Raw genomic sequence first — 24874 nt, 5'->3', positions numbered from 1 at the left:
AGTGATCAATACACAATGACGTGTTAAAAAATTCTTAAGTTTAGTTCCATGTAGAAAAAAGGTTTTCACAAATGTATTATTTGCAAAACATCCTTTCAGTATTCAGTAAACAAATAATAAAACAAAGAATAAATTGGAATAGAAAGTAGATTCAGGCTCTCAGACTCTATATCTAAAAGTTTAAAAAAATTACTTGCTAGACACATAAATCTGTTTTTTCCTGAAAGAAATTTTAGTAAATAATTTGTATAGTTATTATAAAGGATATCATTATAACCTGAGCAGTTTTTCTTAAGTATTAATTGTGATGGCTTACCTTTAGCGGTAGTATACTGTATAAATCCAAGTTCTTGATTTTATGTTACTTTTTTCAAGCAGTACATATTATTTGGCTGAAAGATACCCCAAAATCCTTTTTTTGTACATTATAATTTTATATTGCCAACTTAATTTAAAGGGCATTTGTACTTGTCAGTATGGCTGAGCGGTCTAAGGCGCCAGACTCAAGATTGCATTCTTCCTCTAAATGGGTGTTCTGGTCTCTGTAAAGAGGAGTGGGTTCAAATCCCACTTCTGACAATTTTATTTTCTTGTACTTTGTATGAAAAGAATATTAATTTGTGGATAAGTCTACCATGCAAAATAACAAGTGACCTTAGGACATCCATTCTCTTTTAAAAGTCCTTCTCTTGGACATTGGAATCTTATTACCATTTATTTCTAACAATGTGCAGCCTAATTATTTAAAGAAACATAGGGAACAGAATAGTTTGAAAATGGGAGAAATTGTATGATATCCCATCTACACACCAATATTGCACTTGTTGCCATAGAGTTGAATTAATGACATTATTCCTAAGTGATAAATACACAATGACTGGTTAAAAAATTCTTAAGTTTAGTTCCATGCAGAAAAAAGGTTTTCACAAATGTATTATTTGCAAAACATCCTTTCAGTATTCAGTAAACAAATCATAAAACAAAGAATAAATTGGAATAGAAAGTAGATTCAGGCTCTCAGACTCTATATCAAAAAGTTTACAAAAATTACTTGCTAGACACATAAATCTGTTTTTTCCTGAAAGAGATTTTAGTAAATAATTTGTATAGTTATTATAAAGGATATCATTATAACCTGAGCAGTTTTTCTTAAGTATTAATTGTGATGGCTCACCTTTAGCGGTAGTATACTCTATAAATCCAAGTTCTTGATTTTATGTTACTTTTTTCAAGCAGTACATATTATTTGGCTGAAAGATACCCCAAAATCCTTTTTTTGTACATTATAATCTTTTATTGGCAACTTAATTTAAAGGGCATATGTACTTGTCAGGATGGCCGAGCGGTCTAAGGCGCCAGACTCAAGATTGCATTCTTCCTCTAAATGGGTGTTCTGGTCTCTGTAAAGAGGCGTGGGTTCAAATCCCACTTCTGACAATTTTATTTTCTTGTACTTTGTATGAAAAGAATATTAATTTGTGGATAAGTCTACCATGCAAAATAACAAGTGCCCTAAGGACATCCATTCTCTTTTAAAAGTCCTTCTCTTGGACATTGGAATCTTATTACCATTTATTTCTAACAATGTGCAGCCTAATTATTTAAAGAAACATAGGGAACAGAATAGTTTGAAAATGGGAGAAATTGTATGATATCCCATCTACACACCTATATTGCACTTGTTGCCATAGAGTTGAATTAATGACATTATTCCTAAGTGATAAATACACAATGACTGGTTAAAAATTTCTTAAGTTTAGTTCCATGTAGAAAAAAGGTTTTCACAAATGTATTATTTGCAAAACATCCTTTCAGTATTCAGTAAACAAATCATAAAACAAAGAATATTAATTTGTGGATAAGTCTACCATGCAAAATAACAAGTGACCTTAGGACATCCATCCTCTTTTAAAAGTACTTCTCTTGGACATTGGAATCTTGTTACCATTTATTTCTAACAATGTGCAGCCTAATTATTTAAAGAAACATAGGGAACAGAATAGTTTGAAAATGTGAGAAATTGTATGATATCCCATCTACACACCAATATTGCACTTGTTGCCATAGAGTTGAATTAATTACATTATTCCTAAGTGATAAATACACAATGACTGGTTAAAAAATTCTTAAGTTTAGTTACATGTAGAAAAAAGTTTTTCACAAATGTATTATTTGCAAAACATCCTTTCAGTATTCAGTAAACAAATCATAAAACAAAGAATACATTGGAATAGAAAGTAGATTCAGACTCTCAGACTCTATATCTAAAAGTTTACAAAAATTACTTGCTAGACACATAAATCTGTTTTTTCCTGAAAGAGATTTTAGTAAATAATTTGTATAGTTATTATAAAGGATATCATTATAACCTGAGCAGTCTTTCTTAAGTATTAATTGTGATGGCTCACCTTTAGCGGTAGTATACTGTATAAATCCAAGTTCTTGATTTTATGTTACTTTTTTCAAGCAGTACATATTATTTGGCTGAAAGATACCCCAAAATCCTTTTTTTGTACATTATAATCTTTTATTGCCAACTTAATTTAAAGGGCATATGTACTTGTCAGGATGGCCGTGCGGTCTAAGGCGCCAGACTCAAGATTGCATTCTTCCTCTAAATGGGTGTTCTGGTCTCTGTAAAGAGGTGTGGGTTCATATCCCACTTCTGACAATTCTATTTTCTTGTACTTTGTATGAAAAGAATATTAATTTGTGGATAAGTCTACCATGCAAAATAACAAGTGACCTTAGGACATCCATTCTCATTAAAAGTCCTTCTCTTGGACATTGGAATCTTGTTACCATTTATTTCTAACAATGTGCAGCCTAATTATTTAAAGAAACATAGGGAACAGAATAGTTTGAAAATGGGAGAAATTTTATGATATCCCATCTACACACCAATATTGCACTTGTTGCCATAGAGTTGAATTAATGACATTATTCCTAAGTGATAAATACACAATGACTGGTTAAAAAATTCTTAAGTTTAGTTCCATGTAGAAAAAAGGTTTTCACAAATGTATTATTTGCAAAACATCCTTTCAGTATTCAGTAAACAAATCATAAAACAAAGAATATTAATTTGTGGATAAGTCTACCATGCAAAATAACAAGTGACCTTAGGACATCCATCCTCTTTTAAAAGTACTTCTCTTGGACATTGGAATCTTGTTACCATTTATTTCTACCAATGTGCAGCCTAATTATTTAAAGAAACATAGGGAACAGAATAGTTTGAAAATGGGAGAAATTGTATGATATCCCATCTACACACCAGTATTGCACTTTTTGCCATAGAGTTGAATTAATGACATTATTCCTAAGTGATAAATACACAATGACTGGTTAAAAAATTCTTAAGTTTAGTTACATGTAGAAAAAAGTTTTTCACAAATGTATTATTTGCAAAACATCCTTTCAGTATTCAGTAAACAAATCATAAAACAAAGAATAAATTGGAATAGAAAGTAGATTCAGACTCTCAGACTCTATATCTAAAAGTTTACAAAAATTACTTGCTAGACACATAAATCTGTTTTTTCCTGAAAGAGATTTTAGTAAATAATTTGTATAGTTATTATAAAGGTTATCATTATAACCTGAGCAGTCTTTCTTAAGTATTAATTGTGATGGCTCACCTTTAGCGGTAGTATACTGTATAAATCCAAGTTCTTGATTTTATGTTACTTTTTTCAAGCAGTACATATTATTTGGCTGAAAGATACCCCAAAATCCTTTTTTTGTACATTATAATCTATTATTGGCAACTTAATTTTAAGGACATATGTACTTGTCAGGATGGCCGTGCGGTCTAAGGCGCCAGACTCAAGATTGCATTCTTCCTCTAAATGGGTGTTCTGGTCTCTGTAAAGAGGTGTGGGTTCAAATCCCACTTCTGACAATTTTATTTTCTTGTACTTTGTATGAAAAGAATATTAATTTGTGGATAAGTCTACCATGCAAAATAACAAGTGACCTTAGGACATCCATTCTCTTTTAAAAGTCCTTCTCTTGGACATTGGAATCTTGTTACCATTTATTTCTAACAATGTGCAGCCTAATTATTTAAAGAAACATAGGGAACAGAATAGTTTGAAAATCGGAGAAATTTTATGATATCCCATCTACACACCAATATTGCACTTGTTGCCATAGAGTTGAATTAATGACATTATTCCTAAGTGATAAATACACAATGACTGGTTAAAAAATTCTTAAGTTTAGTTCCATGTAGAAAAAAAGGTTTTCACAAATGTATTATTTGCAAAACATCCTTTCAGTATTCAGTAAACAAATCATAAAACAAAGAATATTAATTTGTGGATAAGTCTACCATGCAAAATAACAAGTGACCTTAGGACATCCATCCTCTTTTAAAAGTACTTCTCTTGGACATTGGAATCTTGTTACCATTTATTTCTACCAATGTGCAGCCTAATTATTTAAAGAAACATAGGGAACAGAATAGTTTGAAAATGTGAGAAATTGTATGATATCCCATCTACACACCAATATTGCACTTGTTGCCATAGAGTTGAATTAATTACATTATTCCTAAGTGATAAATACACAATGACTGGTTAAAAAATTCTTAAGTTTAGTTACATGTAGAAAAAAGTTTTTCACAAATGTATTATTTGCAAAACATCCTTTCAGTATTCAGTAAACAAATCATAAAACAAAGAATAAATTGGAATAGAAAGTAGATTCAGACTCTCAGACTCTATATCTAAAAGTTTACAAAAATTACTTGCTAGACACATAAATCTGTTTTTTCCTGAAAGAGATTTTAGTAAATAATTTGTATAGTTATTATAAAGGATATCATTATAACCTGAGCAGTCTTTCTTAAGTATTAATTGTGATGGCTCACCTTTAGCGGTAGTATACTGTATAAATCCAAGTTCTTGATTTTATGTTACTTTTTTCAAGCAGTACATATTATTTGGCTGAAAGATACCCCAAAATCCTTTTTTTGTACATTATAATCTTTTATTGCCAACTTAATTTAAAGGGCATATGTACTTGTCAGGATGGCCGAGCGGTCTAAGGCGCCAGACTCAAGATTGCATTCTTCCTCTAAATGGGTGTTCTGGTCTCTGTCAAGAGGCATGCGTTCAAATCCCTCTTCTGACAATTTTATTTTCTTGAACTTTGTATGAAAAGAATATTAATTTGTGGATAAGTCTACCATGCAAAATAACAAGTGACCTTAGGATATCCATTCTTTTTTAAAAGTCCTTCTCTTGGACATTGGAATCTTGTTATCATTTATTTCTAACAATGTGCAGCCTAATTATTTAAAGAAACATAGGGAACAGAATAGTTTGAAAATGGGAGAAATTGTATGATATCCCATCTACACACCAATATTGCACTTGTTGCCATAGAGTTGAATTAATGACATTATTCCTAAGTGATAAATACACAATGACTGGTTAAAAAATTCTTAAGTTTAGTTCCATGTAGAAAAAAGGTTTTCACAAATGTATTATTTGCAAAACATCCTTTCAGTATTCAGTAAACAAATCATAAAACAAAGAATAAATTGGAATAGAAAGTAGATTCAGGCTCTCAGACTCTATATCTAAAAGTTTACAAAAATTACTTGCTAGACACATAAATCTGTTTTTTCCTGAAAGAGATTTTAGTAAATAATTTGTATAGTTATTATAAAGGATATCATTATAACCTGAGCAGTTTTTCTTAAGTATTAATTGTGATGGCTCACCCTTAGCGGTAGTATACTGTATAAATCCAAGTTCTTGATTTTATGTTACTTTTTTCAAGCAGTACATATTATTTGGCTGAAAGATACCCCAAAATCCTTTTTTTGTACATTATAATCTTTTATTGCCAACTTAATTTAAAGAGTATATGTACTTGTCAGGATGGCCGAGCGGTCTAAGGCGCCAGACTCAAGATTGCATTCTTCCTCTAAATGGGTGTTCTGGTCTCTGTAAAGAGGCGTGGGTTCAAATCCCACTTCTGACAATTTTATTTTCTTGTACTTTGTATGAAAAGAATATTAATTTGTGGATAAGTCTACCATGCAAAATAACAAGTGCCCTTAGGACATCCATTCTCTTTTAAAAGTCCTTCTCTTGGACATTGGAATCTTGTTACCATTTATTTCTAACAATGTGCAGCCTAATTATTTAAAGAAACATAGGGAACAGAATAGTTTGAAAATGGGAGAAATTTTATGATATCCCATCTACACACCAATATTGCACTTGTTGCCATAGAGTTGAATTAATGACATTATTCCTAAGTGATAAATACACAATAACTGGTTAAAAAATTCTTAAGTTTAGTTCCATGTAGAAAAAAGGTTTTCACAAATGTATTATTTGCAAAACATCCTTTCAGTATTCAGTAAACAAATCATAAAACAAAGAATAAATTGGAATAGAAAGTAGATTCAGGCTCTCAGACTCTATATCTAAAAGTTTACAAAAATTACTTGCTAGACACATAAATCTGTTTTTTCCTGAAAGAGATTTTAGTAAATAATTTGTATAGTTATTATAAAGGATATCATTATAACCTGAGCAGTTTTTCTTAAGTATTAATTGTGATGGCTCACCTTTAGCGGTAGTATACTGTATAAATCCAAGTTCTTGATTTTATGTTACTTTTTTCAAGCAGTACATATTATTTGGCTGAAAGATACACCAAAATCCTTTTTTTGTACATTATAATCTTTTATTGGCAACTTAATTTAAAGGGTATACGTACTTGTCAGGATGGCCGAGCGGTCTAAGGCGCCAGACTCAAGATTGCATTCTTCCTCTATAATGGGTGTTCTGGTCTCTGTAAAGAGGCGTGGGTTCAAATCCCACTTCAGAAATCTTATTTTCTTGTACTTTGTATGAAAAGAATATTAATTTGTGGATAAGTCTACCATGCAAAATAACAAGTGACCTTAGGACATCCATTCTCTTTTAAAAGTCCTTCTCTTGGACATTGGAATCTTGTTACCATTTATTTCTAACAATGTGCAGCCTAATTATTTAAAGAAACATAGGCAACAGAATAGTTTGAAAATGGGAGAAATTGTATGATATCCCATCTACACACCAATATTGCACTTGTTGCCATAGAGTTGAATTAATGACATTATTCCTAAGTGATAAATACACAATGACTGGTTAAAAAATTCTTAAGTTTAGTTCCATGTAGAAAAAAGGTTTTCACAAATGTATTATTTGCAAAACATCCTTTCAGTATTCAGTAAACAAATCATAAAACAAAGAATAAATTGGAATAGAAAGTAGATTCAGGCTCTCAGACTCTATATCTAAAAGTTTACAAAAATTACTTGCTAGACACATAAATCTGTTTTTTCCTGAAAGAGATTTTAGTAAATAATTTGTATAGTTATTATAAAGGATATCATTATAACCTGAGCAGTTTTTCTTAAGTATTAATTGTGATGGCTCACCTTTAGCGGTAGTATACTGTATTAATCCAAGTTCTTGATTTTATGAAACTTTTTTCAAGCAGTACATATTATTTGGCTGAAAGATACCCCAAAATCCTTTTTTTGTACATTATAATCTATTATTGGCAACTTAATTTTAAGGGCATATGTACTTGTCAGGATGGCCGTGCGGTCTAAGGCGCCAGACTCAAGATTGAATTCTTCCTCTAAATGGGTGTTCTGGTCTCTGTAAAGAGGTGTGGGTTCAAATCCCACTTCTGACAATTTTATTTTCTTGTACTTTGTATGAAAAGAATATTAATTTGTGGATAAGTCTACCATGCAAAATAACAAGTGACCTTAGGACATCCATTCTCATTAAAAGTCCTTCTCTTGGACATTGGAATCTTGTTACCATTTATTTCTAACAATGTGCAGCCTAATTATTTAAAGAAACATAGGGAACAGAATAGTTTGAAAATGGGAGAAATTTTATGATATCCCATCTACACACCAATATTGCACTTGTTGCCATAGAGTTGAATTAATGACATTATTCCTAAGTGATAAATACACAATGACTGGTTAAAAAATTCTTAAGTTTAGTTCCATGTAGAAAAAAGGTTTTCACAAATGTATTATTTGCAAAACATCCTTTCAGTATTCAGTAAACAAATCATAAAACAAAGAATAAATTGGAATAGAAAGTAGATTCAGGCTCTCAGACTCTATATCTAAAAGTTTACAAAAATTACTTGCTAGACACATAAATCTGTTTTTTCCTGAAAGAGATTTTAGTAAATAATTTGTATAGTTATTATAAAGGATATCATTATAACCTGAGCAGTTTTTCTTAAGTATTAATTGTGATGGCTCACCTTTAGCGGTAGTATACTGTATAAATCCAAGTTCTTGATTTTATGTTACTTTTTTCAAGCAGTACATATTATTTGGCTGAAAGATACCCCAAAATCCTTTTTTTGTACATTATAATCTTTTATTGCCAACTTAATTTAAAGGGCATATGTACTTGTCAGGATGGCCGAGCGGTCTAAGGCGCCAGACTCAAGATTGCATTCTTCCTCTAAATGGGTGTTCTGGTCTCTGTCAAGAGGCATTGGTTCAAATCCCACTTCTGACAATTTTATTTTCTTGTACTTTGTATGAAAAGAATATTAATTTGTGGATAAGTCTACCATGCAAAATAACAAGTGACCTTAGGACATCCATTCTTTTTTAAAAGTCCTTCTCTTGGACATTGGAATCTTGTTATCATTTATTTCTAACAATGTGCAGCCTAATTATTTAAAGAAACATAGGGAACAGAATAGTTTGAAAATGGGAGAAATTGTATGATATCCCATCTACACACCAATATTGCACTTGTTGCCATAGAGTTGAATTAATGACATTATTCCTAAGTGATAAATACACAATGACTGGTTAAAAAATTCTTAAGTTTAGTTCCATGTAGAAAAAAGGTTTTCACAAATGTATTATTTGCAAAACATCCTTTCAGTATTCAGTAAACAAATCATAAAACAAAGAATAAATTGGAATAGAAAGTAGATTCAGGCTCTCAGACTCTATATCTAAAAGTTTACAAAAATTACTTGCTAGACACATAAATCTGTTTTTTCCTGAAAGAGATTTTAGTAAATAATTTGTATAGTTATTATAAAGGATATCATTATAACCTGAGCAGTTTTTCTTAAGTATTAATTGTGATGGCTCACCTTTAGCGGTAGTATACTGTATAAATCCAAGTTCTTGATTTTATGTTACTTTTTTCAAGCAGTACATATTATTTGGCTGAAAGATACCCCAAAATCCTTTTTTTGTACATTATAATCTTTTATTGCCAACTTAATTTAAAGGGCATATGTACTTGTCAGGATGGCCGAGCGGTCTAAGGCGCCAGACTCAAGATTGCATTCTTCCTCTAAATGGGTGTTCTGGTCTCTGTCAAGAGGCATTGGTTCAAATCCCACTTCTGACAATTTTATTTTCTTGTACTTTGTATGAAAAGAATATTAATTTGTGGATAAGTCTACCATGCAAAATAACAAGTGACCTTAGGACATCCATTCTTTTTTAAAAGTCCTTCTCTTGGACATTGGAATCTTGTTATCATTTATTTCTAACAATGTGCAGCCTAATTATTTAAAGAAACATAGGGAACAGAATAGTTTGAAAATGGGAGAAATTGTATGATATCCCATCTACACACCAATATTGCACTTGTTGCCATAGAGTTGAATTAATGACATTATTCCTAAGTGATAAATACACAATGACTGGTTAAAAAATTCTTAAGTTTAGTTCCATGTAGAAAAAAGGTTTTCACAAATGTATTATTTGCAAAACATCCTTTCAGTATTCAGTAAACAAATCATAAAACAAAGAATAAATTGGAATAGAAAGTAGATTCAGGCTCTCAGACTCTATATCTAAAAGTTTACAAAAATTACTTGCTAGACACATAAATCTGTTTTTTCCTGAAAGAGATTTTAGTAAATAATTTGTATAGTTATTATAAAGGATATCATTATAACCTGAGCAGTTTTTCTTAAGTATTAATTGTGATGGCTCACCTTTAGCGGTAGTATACTGTATAAATCCAAGTTCTTGATTTTATGTTACTTTTTTCAAGCAGTACATATTATTTGGCTGAAAGATACCCCAAAATCCTTTTTTTGTACATTATCATCTTTTATTGGCAACTTAATTTAAAGGGCATATGTACTTGTCAGGATGGCTGAGCGGTCTAAGGCGCCAGACTCAAGATTGCATTCTTCCTCTAAATGGTTCTCTGTAAAGAGGAGTGGGTTCAAATCCCACTTCTGACAATTTTATTTTCTTGTACTTTGTATGAAAAGAATATTAATTTGTGGATAAGTCTACCATGCAAAATAACAAGTGACCTTAGGACATCCATTCTCTTTTAAAAGTCCTTCTCTTGGACATTGGAATCTTGTTACCATTTATTTCTAACAATGTGCAGCCTAATTATTTAAAGAAACATAGGGAACAGAATAGTTTGAAAATGGGAGAAATTGTATGATATCCCATCTACACACCAATATTGCACTTGTTGCCATAGAGTTGAATTAATGACATTATTCCTAAGTGATAAATATACAATGACTTTTTAAAAAATTCTTAAGTTTTGTTCCATGTAGAAAAAAGGTTTTCACAAATGTATTATTTGCAAAACATCCTTTCAGTATTCAGTAAACAAATCATAAAACAAAGAATAAATTGGAATAGAAAGTAGATTCAGGCTCTCAGACTCTATATCTAAAAGTTTACAAAAATTACTTGCTAGACACATAAATCTGTTTTTTCCTGAAAGAGATTTTAGTAAATAATTTGTATAGTTATTATAAAGGATATCATTATAACCTGAGCAGTTTTTCTTAAGTATTAATTGTGATGGCTCACCTTTAGCGGTAGTATACTGTATAAATCCAAGTTCTTGATTTTATGAAACTTTTTTCAAGCAGTACATATTATTTGGCTGAAAGATACCAAAAAAATCCTTTTTTTGTACATTATAATCTATTATTGGTAACTTAATTTAAAGGGCATATGTACTTGTCAGGATGGCCGTGCGGTCTAAGGCGCCAGACTCAAGATTGCATTCTTCCTCTAAATGGGTGTTCTGGTCTCTGTAAAGAGGTGTGGGTTCAAATCCCACTTCTGACAATTTTATTTTCTTGTACTTTGTATGAAAAGAATATTAATTTGTGGATAAGTCTACCATGCAAAATAACAAGTGACCTTAGGATATCCATTCTCATTAAAAGTCCTTCTCTTGGACATTGGAATCTTGTTACCATTTATTTCTAACAATGTGCAGCCTAATTATTTAAAGAAACATAGGGAACAGAATAGTTTGAAAATGGGAGAAATTTTATGATATCCCATCTACACACCAATATTGCACTTGTTGCCATAGAGTTGAATTAATGACATTATTCCTAAGTGATAAATACACAATGATTGGTTAAAAAATTCTTAAGTTTAGTTCCATGTAGAAAAAAGGTTTTCACAAATGTATTATTTGCAAAACATCCTTTCAGTATTCAGTAAACAAATCATAAAACAAAGAATAAATTGGAATAGAAAGTAGATTCAGGCTCTCAGACTCTATATCTAAAAGTTTACAAAAATTACTTGCTAGACACATAAATCTGTTTTTTCCTGAAAGAGATTTTAGTAAATAATTTGTATAGTTATTATAAAGGATATCATTATAACCTGAGCAGTTTTTCTTAAGTATTAATTGTGATGGCTCACCTTTAGCGGTAGTATACTGTATAAATCCAAGTTCTTGATTTTATGTTACTTTTTTCAAGCAGTACATATTATTTGGCTGAAAGATACCCCAAAATCCTTTTTTTGTACATTATAATCTTTTATTGGCAACTTAATTTAAAGGGCATACGTACTTGTCAGGATGGCCGAGCGGTCTAAGGCTCCAGACTCAAGATTGCATTCTTCCTCTAAATGGGTGTTCTGGTCTCTGTCAAGAGGCATTGGTTCAAATCCCACTTCTGACAATTTTATTTTCTTGTACTTTGTATGAAAAGAATATTAATTTGTGGATAAGTCTACCATGCAAAATAACAAGTGACCTTAGGACATCCATTCTTTTTTAAAAGTCCTTCTCTTGGACATTGGAATCTTGTTATCATTTATTTCTAACAATGTGCAGCCTAATTATTTAAAGAAACATAGGGAACAGAATAGTTTGAAAATGGGAGAAATTGTATGATATCCCATCTACACACCAATATTGCACTTGTTGCCATAGAGTTGAATTAATGACATTATTCCTAAGTGATAAATACACAATGACTGGTTAAAAAATTCTTAAGTTTAGTTCCATGTAGAAAAAAGGTTTTCACAAATGTATTATTTGCAAAACATCCTTTCAGTATTCAGTAAAGAAATCATAAAACAAAGAATAAATTGGAATAGAAAGTAGATTCAGGCTCTCAGACTCTATATCTAAAAGTTTACAAAAATTACTTGCTAGACACATAAATCTGTTTTTTCCTGAAAGAGATTTTAGTAAATAATTTGTATAGTTATTATAAAGGATATCATTATAACCTGAGCAGTTTTTCTTAAGTATTAATTGTGATGGCTCACCTTTAGCGGTAGTATACTGTATAAATCCAAGTTCTTGATTTTATGTTACTTTTTTCAAGCAGTACATATTATTTGGCTGAAAGATACCCCAAAATCCTTTTTTTGTACATTATAATCTTTTATTGGCAACTTAATTCCAAGGGCATATTCACTTGTCAGGATGGCCGAGCGGTCTAAGGTGCCAGACTCAAGATTGCATTCTTCCTCTAAATGGGTGTTCTGGTCTCTGTAAAGAGGCGTGGGTTCAAATCCCACTTCTGACAATTTTATTTTCTTGTACTTTGTATGAAAAGAATATTAATTTGTGGATATGTCTACCATGCAAAATAACAAGTGACCTTAGGACATCCATTCTCTTTTAAAAGTCCTTCTCTTGGATATTGGAATCTTGTTACCATTTATTTCTAACAATGTGCAGCCTAATTATTTAAAGAAACATAGGGAACAGAATAGTTTGAAAATGGGAGAAATTGTATGATATCCCATCTACACACCAATATTGCACTTGTTGCCATAGACTTGAATTAATGACATTATTCCTAAGTGATAAATACACAATGACTGGTTAAAAATTTCTTAAGTTTAGTTCCATGTAGAAAAAAGGTTTTCACAAATGTATTATTTGCAAAACATCCTTTCAGTATTCAGTAAACAAATCATAAAACAAAGAATAAATTGGAATAGAAAGTAGATTCAGGCTCTCAGACTCTATATCTACAAGTTTACAAAAATTACTTGCTAGACACATAAATCTGTTTTTTCCTGAAAGAGATTTTAGTAAATAATTTGTATAGTTATTAGAAAGGATATCATTATAACCTGAGCAGTTTTTCTTAAGTATTAATTGTGATGGCTCACCTTTAGCGGTAGTATACTGTATAAATCCAAGTTCTTGATTTTATGTTACTTTTTTCAAGCAGTACATATTATTTGGCTGAAAGATACCCCAAAATCCTTTTTTGTACATTATCATCTTTTATTGGCAACTTAATTTAAAGGGCATATGTACTTGTCAGGATGGCTGAGCGGTCTAAGGCGCCAGACTCAAGATTGCATTCTTCCTCTAAATGGTTCTCTGTAAAGAGGAGTGGGTTCAAATCCCACTTCTGACAATTTTATTTTCTTGTACTTTGTATGAAAAGAATATTAATTTGTGGATAAGTCTACCATGCAAAATAACAAGTGACCTTAGGACATCCATTCTCTTTTAAAAGTCCTTCTATTGGACATTGGAATCTTGTTACCATTTATTTCTAACAATGTGCAGCCTAATTATTTAAAGAAACATAGGGAACAGAATAGTTTGAAAATGGGAGAAATTTTATGATATCCCATCTACACACCAATATTGCACTTGTTGCCATAGAGTTGAATTAATGACATTATTCCTAAGTGATAAATACACAATGACTGGTTAAAAAATTCTTAAGTTTAGTTCCATGTAGAAAAAAGGTTTTCACAAATGTATTATTTGCAAAACATCCTTTCAGTATTCAGTAAACAAATCATAAAACAAAGAATAAATTGGAATAGAAAGTAGATTCAGGCTCTCAGACTCTATATCTAAAAGTTTACAAAAATTACTTGCTAGACACATAAATCTGTTTTTTCCTGAAAGAGATTTTAGTAAATAATTTGTATAGTTATTATAAAGGATATCATTATAACCTGAGCAGTTTTTCTTAAGTATTAATTGTGATGGCTCACCTTTAGCGGTAGTATACTGTATAAATCCAAGTTCTTGATTTTATGTTACTTTTTTCAAGCAGTACATATTATTTGGCTGAAAGATACCCCAAAATCCTTTTTTTGTACATTATAATCTTTTATTGGCAACTTAATTTAAAGGGCATATGTACTTGTCAGGATGGCCGAGCGGTCTAAGGCGCCAGACTCAAGATTGCATTCTTCCTCTATAATGGGTGTTCTGGTCTCTGTAAAGAGGCGTGGGTTCAAATCCCACTTCTGACAATTTTATTTTCTTGTACTTTGTATGAAAAGAATATTAATTTGTGGATAAGTCTACCATGCAAAATAACAAGTGACCTTAGGACATCCATTCTCTTTTAAAAGTCCTTCTCTTGGACATTGGAATCTTGTTACCATTTATTTCTAACAATGTGCAGCCTAATTATTTAAAGAAACATAGGGAACAGAATAGTTTGAAAATGGGAGAAATTGTATGATATCCCATCTACACACCAATATTGCACTTGTTGCCATAGAGTTGAATTAATGACATTATTCCTAAGTGATAAATACACAATGACTGGTTAAAAAATTCTTAAGTTTAGTTCCATGTAGAAAAAAGGTTTTCACAAATGTATTATTTGCAAAACATCCTTTCAGTATTCAGTAAACAAATCATAAAACAAAGAATAAATTGGAATAGAAAGTAGATTCAGGCTCTCAGACTCTATATCTAAAAGTTTACAAAAATTACTTGCTAGACACATAAATCTGTTTTTTCCTGAAAGAGATTTTAGTAAATAATTTGTATAGTTATTATAAAGGATATCATTATAACCTGAGCAGTTTTTCTTAAGTATTAATTGTGATGGCTCACCTTTAGCGGTAGTATACTGTATAAATCCAAGTTCTTGATTTTATGTTACTTTTTTCAAGCAGTACATATTATTTGGCTGAAAGATACCCGAAAATCCTTTTTTTGTACATTATCATCTTTTATTGGCAACTTAATTTAAAGGGCATATGTACTTGTCAGGATGGCCGAGCGGTCTAAGGCGCCAGACTCAAGATTGCATTCTTCCTCTAAATGGGTGTTCTGGTCTCTGTCAAGAGGCATTGGTTCAAATCCCACTTCTGACAATTTTATTTTCTTGTACTTTGTATGAAAAGAATATTAATTTGTGGATAAGTCTACCATGCAAAATAACAAGTGACCTTAGGACATCCATTCTTTTTTAAAAGTCCTTCTCTTGGACATTGGAATCTTGTTATCATTTATTTCTAACAATGTGCAGCCTAATTATTTAAAGAAACATAGGGAACAGAATAGTTTGAAAATGGGAGAAATTGTATGATATCCCATCTACACACCAATATTGCACTTGTTGCCATAGAGTTGAATTAATTACATTATTCCTAAGTGATAAATACACAATGACTGGTTAAAAAATTCTTAAGTTTAGTTCCATGTAGAAAAAAGGTTTTCACAAATGTATTATTTGCAAAACATCCTTTCAGTATTCAGTAAACAAATCATAAAACAAAGAATAAATTGGAATAGAAAGTAGATTCAGGCTCTCAGACTCTATATCTAAAAGTTTACAAAAATTACTTGCTAGACACATAAATCTGTTTTTTCCTGAAAGAGATTTTAGTAAATAATTTGTATAGTTATTATAAAGGATATCATTATAACCTGAGCAGTTTTTCTTAAGTATTAATTGTGATGGCTCACCTTTAGCGGTAGTATACTGTATAAATCCAAGTTCTTGATTTTATGTTACTTTTTTCATGCAGTACATATTATTTGGCTGAAAGATACCCCAAAATCCTTTTTTTGTACATTATAATCTTTTATTGGCAACTTAATTCCAAGGGCATATTTACTTGTCAGGATGGCCGAGCGGTCTAAGGCGCCAGACTCAAGATTGCATTCTTCCTCTAAATGGGTGTTCTGGTCTCTGTAAAGAGGCGTGGGTTCAAATCCCACTTCTGACAATTTTATTTTCTTGTACTTTGTATGAAAAGAATATTAATTTGTGGATATGTCTACCATGCAAAATAACAAGTGACCTTAGGACATCCATTCTCTTTTAAAAGTCCTTCTCTTGGACATTGGAATCTTGTTACCATTTATTTCTAACAATGTGCAGCCTAATTATTTAAAGAAACATAGGGAACAGAATAGTTTGAAAATGGGAGAAATTGTATGATATCCCATCTACACACCAATATTGCACTTGTTGTCATAGAGTTGAATTAATGACATTATTCCTAAGTGATAAATACACAATGACTGGTTAAAAATTTCTTAAGTTTAGTTCCATGTAGAAAAAAGGTTTTCACAAATGTATTATTTGCAAAACATCCTTTCAGTATTCAGTAAACAAATCATAAAACAAAGAATAAATTGGAATAGAAAGTAGATTCAGGCTCTCAGACTCTATATCTAAAAGTTTACAAAAATTACTTGCTAGACACATAAATCTGTTTTTTCCTGAAAGAGATTTTAGTAAATAATTTGTATAGTTATTATAAAGGATATCATTATAACCTGAGCAGTTTTTCTTAAGTATTAATTGTGATGGCTCACCTTTAGCGGTAGTATACTGTATAAATCCAAGTTCTTGATTTTATGTTACTTTTTTCAAGCAGTACATATTATTTGGCTGAAAGATACCCCAAAATCCTTTTTTTGTACATTATCATCTTTTATTGGCAACTTAATTTAAAGGGCATATGTACTTGTCAGGATGGCCGAGCGGTCTAAGGCGCCAGACTCAAGATTGCATTCTTCCTCTAAATGGGTGTTCTGGTCTCTGTCAAGAGGCATTGGTTCAAATCCCACTTCTGACAATTTTATTTTCTTGTACTTTGTATGAAAAGAATATTAATTTGTGGATAAGTCTACCATGCAAAATAACAAGTGACCTTAGGACATCCATTCTTTTTTAAAAGTCCTTCTCTTGGACATTGGAATCTTGTTATCATTTATTTCTAACAATGTGCAGCCTAATTATTTAAAGAAACATAGGGAACAGAATAGTTTGAAAATGGGAGAAATTGTATGATATCCCATCTACACACCAATATTGCACTTGTTGCCATAGAGTTGAATTAATGACATTATTCCTAAGTGATAAATACACAATGACTGGTAAAAAAATTCTTAAGTTTAGTTCCATGTAGAAAAAAGGTTTTCACAAATGTATTATTTGCAAAACATCCTTTCAGTATTCAGTAAACAAATCATAAAACAAAGAATAAATTGGAATAGAAAGTAGATTCAGGCTCTCAGACTCTATATCTAAAAGTTTACAAAAATTACTTGCTAGACACATAAATCTGTTTTTTCCTGAAAGAGATTTTAGTAAATAATTTGTATAGTTATTATAAAGGATATCATTATAACCTGAGCAGTTTTTCTTAAGTATTAATTGTGATGGCTCACCTTTAGCGGTAGTATACTGTATAAATCCAAGTTCTTGATTTTATGTTACTTTTTTCAAGCAGTACATATTATTTGGCTGAAAGATACCCCAAAATCCTTTTTTTGTACATTATAATCTTTTATTGGCAACTTAATTCCAAGGGCATATTTACTTGTCAGGATGGCCGAGCGGTCTAAGGCGCCAGACTCAAGATTGCATTCTTCCTCTAAATGGGTGTTCTGGTCTCTGTAAAGAGGCGTGGGTTCAAATCCCACTTCTGACAATTTTATTTTCTTGTACTTTGTATGAAAAGAATATTAATTTGTGGATATGTCTACCATGCAAAATAACAAGTGACCTTAGGACATCCATTCTCTTTTAAAAGTCCTTCTCTTGGACATTGGAATCTTGTTACCATTTATTTCTAACAATGTGCAGCCTAATTATTTAAAGAAACACAGGGAACAGAATAGTTTGAAAATGGGAGAAATTGTATGATATCCCATCTACACACCAATATTGCACTTGTTGCCATAGAGTTGAATTAATGACATTATTCCTAAGTGATAAATACACAATGACTGGTTAAAAATTTCTTAAGTTTAGTTCCATGTAGAAAAAAGGTTTTCACAAATGTATTATTTGCAAAACATCCTTTCAGTATTCAGTAAACAAATCATAAAACAAAGAATAAATTGGAATAGAAAGTAGATTCAGGCTCTCAGACTCTATATCTAAAAGTTTACAAAAATTACTTGCTAGACACATAAATCTGTTTTTTCCTGAAAGAGATTTTAGTAAATAATTTGTATAGTTATTATAAAGGATATCATTATAACCTGAGCAGTTTTTCTTAAGTATTAATTGTGATGGCTCACCTTTAGCGGTAGTATACTGTATAAATCCAAGTTCTTGATTTTATGTTACTTTTTTCAAGCAGTACATATTATTTGGCTGAAAGATACCCCAAAATCCTTTTTTTGTACATTATCATCTTTTATTGGCAACTTAATTTAAAGGGCATATGTACTTGTCAGGATGGCTGAGCGGTCTAAGGCGCCAGACTCAAGATTGCATTCTTTCTCTAAATGGTTCTCTGTAAAGAGGAGTGGGTTCAAATCCCACTTCTGACAATTTTATTTTCTTGTACTTTGTATGAAAAGAATATTAATTTGTGGATAAGTCTACCATGCAAAATAACAAGTGACCTTAGGACATCCATTCTCTTTTAAAAGTCCTTCTCTTGGACATTGGAATCTTGTTACCATTTATTTCTAACAATGTGCAGCCTAATTATTTAAAGAAACATAGGGAACAGAATAGTTTGAAAATGGGAGAAATTGTATGATATCCCATCTACACACCAATATTGCACTTGTTGCCATAGAGTTGAATTAATGACATTATTCCTAAGTGATAAATACACAATGACTGGTTAAAAAATTCTTAAGTTTAGTTCCATGTAGAAAAAAGGTTTTCACAAATGTATTATTTGCAAAACATCCTTTCAGTATTCAGTAAACAAATCATAAAACAAAGAATAAATTGGAATAGAAAGTAGATTCAGGCTCTCAGACTCTATATCTAAAAGTTTACAAAAATTACTTGCTAGACACATAAATCTGTTTTTTCCTGAAAGAGATTTTAGTAAATAATTTGTATCGTTATTATAAAGGATATCATTATAACCTGAGCAGTTTTTCTTAAGTATTAATTGTGATGGCTCACCTTTAGCGGTAGTATACTGTATAAATCCAAGTTCTTGATTTTATGTTACTTTTTTCAAGCAGTACATATTATTTGGCTGAAAGATACCCCAAAATCCTTTTTTTGTACATTATAATCTTTTATTGCCAACTTAATTTAAAGGGCATATGTACTTGTCAGGATGGCCGAGCGGTCTAAGGCGCCAGACTCAAGATTGCATTCTTCCTCTAAATGGGTGTTCTGGTCTCTGTCAAGAGGCATGCATTCAAATCCCACTTCTGACAATTTTATTTTCTTGAACTTTGTATGAAAAGAATATTAATTTGTGGATAAGTCTACCATGTAAAATAACAAGTGACCTTAGGATATCCATTCTTTTTTAAAAGTCCTTCTCTTGGACATTGGAATCTTGTTATCATTTATTTCTAACAATGTGCAGCCTAATTATTTAAAGAAACATAGGGAACAGAATAGTTTGAAAATGGGAGAAATTGTATGATATCCCATCTACACACCAATATTGCACTTGTTGCCATAGAGTTGAATTAATGACATTATTCCTAAGTGATAAATACACAATGACTGGTTAAAAAATTCTTAAGTTTAGTTCCATGTAGAAAAAAGGTTTTCACAAATGTATTATTTGCAAAACATCCTTTCAGTATTCAGTAAACAAATCATAAAACAAAGAATAAATTGGAATAGAAAGTAGATTCAGGCTCTCAGACTCTATATCTAAAAGTTTACAAAAATTACTTGCTAGACACATAAATCTGTTTTTTCCTGAAAGAGATTTTAGTAAATAATTTGTATAGTTATTATAAAGGATATCATTATAACCTGAGCAGTTTTTCTTAAGTATTAATTGTGATGGCTCACCTTTAGCGGTAGTATACTGTATAAATCCAAGTTCTTGATTTTATGAAACTTTTTTCAAGCAGTACATATTATTTGGCTGAAAGATACCCCAAAATCCTTTTTTTGTACATTATAATCTATTATTGGCAACTTAATTTTAAGGGCATATGTACTTGTCAGGATGGCCGTGCGGTCTAAGGCGCCAGACTCAAGATTGCATTCTTCCTCTAAATGGGTGTTCTGGTCTCTGTAAAGAGGTGTGGGTTCAAATCCCACTTCTGACAATTTTATTTTCTTGAACTTTGTATGAAAAGAATATTAATTTGTGGATAAGTCTACCATGCAAAATAACAAGTGACCTTAGGACATCCATTCTCATTAAAAGTCCTTCTCTTGGACATTGGAATCTTGTTACCATTTATTTCTAACAATGTGCAGCCTAATTATTTAAAGAAACATAGGGAACAGAATAGTTTGAAAATGGGAGAAATTTTATGATATCCCATCTACACACCAATATTGCACTTGTTGCCATAGAGTTGAATTAATGACATTATTCCTAAGTGATAAATACACAATGACTGGTTAAAAAATTCTTAAGTTTAGTTCCATGTAGAAAAAAGGTTTTCACAAATGTATTATTTGCAAAACATCCTTTCAGTATTCAGTAAACAAATCATAAAACAAAGAATAAATTGGAATAGAAAGTAGATTCAGGCTCTCAGACTCTATATCTAAAAGTTTACAACAATTACTTGCTAGACACATAAATCTGTTTTTTCCTGAAAGAGATTTTAGTAAATAATTTGTATAGTTATTATAAAGGATATCATTATAACCTGAGCAGTTTTTCTTAAGTATTAATTGTGATGGCTCACCTTTAGCGGTAGTATACTGTATAAATCCAAGTTCTTGATTTTATGTTACTTTTTTCAAGCAGTACATATTATTTGGCTGAAAGATACCCCAAAATCCTTTTTTTGTACATTATAATCTTTTATTGGCAACTTAATTTAAAGGGCATATGTACTTGTCAGGATGGCCGAGCGGTCTAAGGTGCAAGACTCAAGATTGCATTCTTCCTCTAAATGGGTGTTCTGGTCTCTGTCAAGAGGCATTGGTTCAAATCCCACTTATGACAATTTTATTTTCTTGTACTTTGTATGAAAAGAATATTAATTTGTGGATGTCTACCATGCAAAATAACAAGTGACCTTAGGACATCCATTCTTTTTTAAAAGTCCTTCTCTTGGACATTGGAATCTTGTTATCATTTATTTCTAACAATGTGCAGCCTAATTATTTAAAGAAACATAGGGAACAGAATAGTTTGAAAATGGGAGAAATTGTATGATATCCCATCTACACACCAATATTGCACTTGTTGCCATAGAGTTGAATTAATGACATTATTCCTAAGTAATAAATACACAATGACTGGTTAAAAAATTCTTAAGTTTAGTTCCATGTAGAAAAAAGGTTTTCACAAATGTATTATTTGCAAAACATCCTTTCAGTATTCAGTAAACAAATCATAAAATAAAGAATAAATTGGAATAGAAAGTAGATTCAGGCTCTCAGACTCTATATCTAAAAGTTTACAAAAATTACTTGCTAGACACATAAATCTGTTTTTTCCTGAAAGAGATTTTAGTAAATAATTTGTATAGTTATTATAAAGGATATCATTATAACCTGAGCAGTTTTTCTTAAGTATTAATTGTGATGGCTCACCCTTAGCGGTAGTATACTGTATAAATCCAAGTTCTTGATTTTATGTTACTTTTTTCAAGCAGTACATATTATTTGGCTGAAAGATACACCAAAATCCTTTTTTTGTACATTATAATCTATTCTTGGCAACTTAATTTTAAGGGCATATGTACTTGTCAGGATGGTTGTGCGGTCTAAGGCGCCAGACTCAAGATTGCATTCTTCCTCTAAATGGGTGTTCTGGTCTCTGTAAAGAGGTGTGGGTTCAAATCCCACTTCTGACAATTTTATTTTCTTGTACTTTGTATGAAAAGAATATTAATTTGTGGATAAGTCTACCATGCAAAATAACAAGTGACCTTAGGACATCCATTCTCATTAAAAGTCCTTCTCTTGGACATTGGAATCTTGTTACCATTTATTTCTAACAATGTGCAGCCTAATTATTTAAAGAAACATAGGGAACAGAATAGTTTGAAAATGGGAGAAATTTTATGATATCCCATCTACACACCAATATTGCACTTGTTGCCATAGAGTTGAATTAATGACATTATTCCTAAGTGATAAATACACAATGACTGGTTAAAAAAATCTTAAGTTTAGTTCCATGTAGAAAAAAGGTTTTCACAAATGTATTATTTGCAAAACATCCTTTCAGTATTCAGTAAACAAATCATAAAACAAAGAATAAATTGGAATAGAAAGTAGATTCAGGCTCTCAGACTCTATATCTAAAAGTTTACAAAAATTACTTGCTAGACACATAAATCTGTTTTTTCCTGAAAGAGATTTTAGTAAATAATTTGTATAGTTATTATAAAGGATATCATTATAACCTGAGCAGTTTTTCTTAAGTATTAATTGTGATGGCTCACCTTTAGCGGTAGTATACTGTATAAATCCAAGTTCTTGATTTTATGTTACTTTTTTCAAGCAGTACATATTATTTGGCTGAAAGATACCCCAAAATCCTTTTTTTGTACATTATAATCTTTTATTGGCAACTTAATTTAAATGGCATATATACTTGTCAGGATGGCCGAGCGGTCTAAGGCGCCAGACTCAAGATTGCATTCTTCCTCTATAATGGGTGTTCTGGTCTCTGTAAAGAGGCGTGGGTTCAAATCCCACTTCTGACAATTTTATTTTCTTGTACTTTGTATGAAAAGAATATTAATTTGTGGATAAGTCTACCATGCAAAATAACAAGTGACCTTAGGACATCCATTCTCTTTTAAAAGTCCTTCTCTTGGACATTGGAATCTTGTTACCATTAATTTCTAACAATGTGCAGCCTAATTATTTAAAGAAACATAGGGAACAGAATAGTTTGAAAATGGGAGAAATTGTATGATATCCCATCTACACACCAATATTGCACTTGTTGCCATAGAGTTGAATTAATGACATTATTCCTAAGTGATAAATACACAATGACTGGTTAAAAATTTCTTAAGTTTAGTTCCATGTAGAAAAAAGGTTTTCACAAATGTATTATTTGCAAAACATCCTTTCAGTATTCAGTAAACAAATCATAAAACAAAGAATAAATTGGAATAGAAAGTAGATTCAGGCTCTCAGACTCTATATCTAAAAGTTTACAAAAATTACTTGCTAGACACATAAATCTGTTTTTTCCTGAAAGAGATTTTAGTAAATAATTTGTATAGTTATTATAAAGGATATCATTATAACCTGAGCAGTTTTTCTTAAGTATTAATTGTGATGGCTCACCTTTAGCGGTAGTATACTATATAAATCCAAGTTCTTGATTTTATGTTACTTTTTTCAAGCAGTACATATTATTTGGCTGAAAGATACCCCAAAATCCTTTTTTTGTACATTATCATCTTTTATTGGCAACTTAATTTAAAGGGCATATGTACTTGTCAGGATGGCTGAGCGGTCTAAGGCGCCAGACTCAAGATTGCATTCTTCCTCTAAATGGTTCTCTGTAAAGAGGAGTGGGTTCAAATCCCACTTCTGACAATTTTATTTTCTTGTACTTTGTATGAAAAGAATATTAATTTGTGGATATGTCTACCATGCAAAATAACAAGTGACCTTAGGACATCCATTCTCTTTTAAAAGTCCTTCTCTTGGACATTGGAATCTTGTTACCATTTATTTCTAACAATGTGCAGCCTAATTATTTAAAGAAACATAGGGAACAGAATAGTTTGAAAATGGGAGAAATTGTATGATATCCCATCTACACACCAATATTGCACTTGTTGCCATAGAGTTGAATTAATGACATTATTCCTAAGTGATAAATACACAATGACTGGTAAAAAATTCTTAAGTTTTGTTCCATGTAGAAAAAAGGTTTTCACAAATGTATTATTTGCAAAACATCCTTTCAGTATTCAGTAAACAAATCATAAAACAAAGAATAAATTGGAATAGAAAGTAGATTCAGGCTCTCAGACTCTATATCTAAAAGTTTACAAAAATTACTTGCTAGACACATAAATCTGTTTTTTCCTGAAAGATATTTTAGTAAATAATTTGTATAGTTATTATAAAGGATATCATTATAACCTGAGCAGTTTTTCTTAAGTATTAATTGTGATGGCTCACCTTTAGCGGTAGTATACTGTATAAATCCAAGTTCTTCATTTTATGAAACTTTTTTCAAGCAGTACATATTATTTGGCTGAAAGATACCAAAAAAATCCTTTTTTTGTACATTATAATCTATTATTGGTAACTTAATTTAAAGGGCATATGTACTTGTCAGGATGGCCGTGCGGTCTAAGGCGCCAGACTCAAGATTGCATTCTTCCTCTAAATGGGTGTTCTGGTCTCTGTAAAGAGGTGTGGGTTCAAATCCCACTTCTGACAATTTTATTTTCTTGTACTTTGTATGAAAAGAATATTA

At 31.0% G+C, this 24874-nt stretch overlaps 18 non-coding genes across 18 annotated transcripts; all 18 read left to right on the top strand.

The window, feature by feature from the left end:
• The first annotated feature begins 470 nt into the window (after positions 1 to 470).
• On the top strand, positions 471 to 579 carry TRNAL-CAA (transfer RNA leucine (anticodon CAA)). Its single transcript has 2 exons — positions 471 to 508; positions 534 to 579. It is a non-coding gene; the product is annotated as a tRNA-Leu (tRNA).
• Positions 580 to 1328: 749 nt separating this feature from the next.
• Positions 1329 to 1437, top strand: TRNAL-CAA (transfer RNA leucine (anticodon CAA)). The gene is made up of 2 exons: positions 1329 to 1366; positions 1392 to 1437. It is a non-coding gene; the product is annotated as a tRNA-Leu (tRNA).
• A 2358-nt stretch (positions 1438 to 3795) lies between these two features.
• On the top strand, positions 3796 to 3904 carry TRNAL-CAA (transfer RNA leucine (anticodon CAA)). The gene is made up of 2 exons: positions 3796 to 3833; positions 3859 to 3904. It is a non-coding gene; the product is annotated as a tRNA-Leu (tRNA).
• A 1984-nt stretch (positions 3905 to 5888) lies between these two features.
• Positions 5889 to 5997, top strand: TRNAL-CAA (transfer RNA leucine (anticodon CAA)). The gene is made up of 2 exons: positions 5889 to 5926; positions 5952 to 5997. It is a non-coding gene; the product is annotated as a tRNA-Leu (tRNA).
• Positions 5998 to 6746: 749 nt separating this feature from the next.
• On the top strand, positions 6747 to 6856 carry TRNAL-CAA (transfer RNA leucine (anticodon CAA)). The gene is made up of 2 exons: positions 6747 to 6784; positions 6811 to 6856. It is a non-coding gene; the product is annotated as a tRNA-Leu (tRNA).
• Positions 6857 to 7604: 748 nt separating this feature from the next.
• On the top strand, positions 7605 to 7713 carry TRNAL-CAA (transfer RNA leucine (anticodon CAA)). The gene is made up of 2 exons: positions 7605 to 7642; positions 7668 to 7713. It is a non-coding gene; the product is annotated as a tRNA-Leu (tRNA).
• Positions 7714 to 8461: 748 nt separating this feature from the next.
• TRNAL-CAA (transfer RNA leucine (anticodon CAA)) lies at positions 8462 to 8570 on the top strand. Its single transcript has 2 exons — positions 8462 to 8499; positions 8525 to 8570. It is a non-coding gene; the product is annotated as a tRNA-Leu (tRNA).
• A 749-nt stretch (positions 8571 to 9319) lies between these two features.
• TRNAL-CAA (transfer RNA leucine (anticodon CAA)) lies at positions 9320 to 9428 on the top strand. Its single transcript has 2 exons — positions 9320 to 9357; positions 9383 to 9428. It is a non-coding gene; the product is annotated as a tRNA-Leu (tRNA).
• A 1600-nt stretch (positions 9429 to 11028) lies between these two features.
• Positions 11029 to 11137, top strand: TRNAL-CAA (transfer RNA leucine (anticodon CAA)). Its single transcript has 2 exons — positions 11029 to 11066; positions 11092 to 11137. It is a non-coding gene; the product is annotated as a tRNA-Leu (tRNA).
• A 1606-nt stretch (positions 11138 to 12743) lies between these two features.
• Positions 12744 to 12852, top strand: TRNAL-CAA (transfer RNA leucine (anticodon CAA)). Its single transcript has 2 exons — positions 12744 to 12781; positions 12807 to 12852. It is a non-coding gene; the product is annotated as a tRNA-Leu (tRNA).
• Positions 12853 to 14450: 1598 nt separating this feature from the next.
• Positions 14451 to 14560, top strand: TRNAL-CAA (transfer RNA leucine (anticodon CAA)). The gene is made up of 2 exons: positions 14451 to 14488; positions 14515 to 14560. It is a non-coding gene; the product is annotated as a tRNA-Leu (tRNA).
• Positions 14561 to 15309: 749 nt separating this feature from the next.
• Positions 15310 to 15418, top strand: TRNAL-CAA (transfer RNA leucine (anticodon CAA)). Its single transcript has 2 exons — positions 15310 to 15347; positions 15373 to 15418. It is a non-coding gene; the product is annotated as a tRNA-Leu (tRNA).
• Positions 15419 to 16167: 749 nt separating this feature from the next.
• On the top strand, positions 16168 to 16276 carry TRNAL-CAA (transfer RNA leucine (anticodon CAA)). Its single transcript has 2 exons — positions 16168 to 16205; positions 16231 to 16276. It is a non-coding gene; the product is annotated as a tRNA-Leu (tRNA).
• A 749-nt stretch (positions 16277 to 17025) lies between these two features.
• On the top strand, positions 17026 to 17134 carry TRNAL-CAA (transfer RNA leucine (anticodon CAA)). Its single transcript has 2 exons — positions 17026 to 17063; positions 17089 to 17134. It is a non-coding gene; the product is annotated as a tRNA-Leu (tRNA).
• A 749-nt stretch (positions 17135 to 17883) lies between these two features.
• Positions 17884 to 17992, top strand: TRNAL-CAA (transfer RNA leucine (anticodon CAA)). The gene is made up of 2 exons: positions 17884 to 17921; positions 17947 to 17992. It is a non-coding gene; the product is annotated as a tRNA-Leu (tRNA).
• Positions 17993 to 20449: 2457 nt separating this feature from the next.
• Positions 20450 to 20558, top strand: TRNAL-CAA (transfer RNA leucine (anticodon CAA)). The gene is made up of 2 exons: positions 20450 to 20487; positions 20513 to 20558. It is a non-coding gene; the product is annotated as a tRNA-Leu (tRNA).
• Positions 20559 to 23019: 2461 nt separating this feature from the next.
• TRNAL-CAA (transfer RNA leucine (anticodon CAA)) lies at positions 23020 to 23129 on the top strand. Its single transcript has 2 exons — positions 23020 to 23057; positions 23084 to 23129. It is a non-coding gene; the product is annotated as a tRNA-Leu (tRNA).
• Positions 23130 to 24728: 1599 nt separating this feature from the next.
• On the top strand, positions 24729 to 24837 carry TRNAL-CAA (transfer RNA leucine (anticodon CAA)). The gene is made up of 2 exons: positions 24729 to 24766; positions 24792 to 24837. It is a non-coding gene; the product is annotated as a tRNA-Leu (tRNA).
• Positions 24838 to 24874: the final 37 nt, after the last annotated feature.

This window comes from Pseudophryne corroboree, chromosome 8 (assembly GCF_028390025.1).
Source record: "Pseudophryne corroboree isolate aPseCor3 chromosome 8, aPseCor3.hap2, whole genome shotgun sequence".
In the NCBI taxonomy this organism is placed as follows: Eukaryota; Metazoa; Chordata; class Amphibia; order Anura; family Myobatrachidae; genus Pseudophryne; species Pseudophryne corroboree.
The sequence above is the reverse complement of the archived record's forward strand: the minus strand, read 5'-3'. Positions and strand labels throughout refer to the sequence as shown.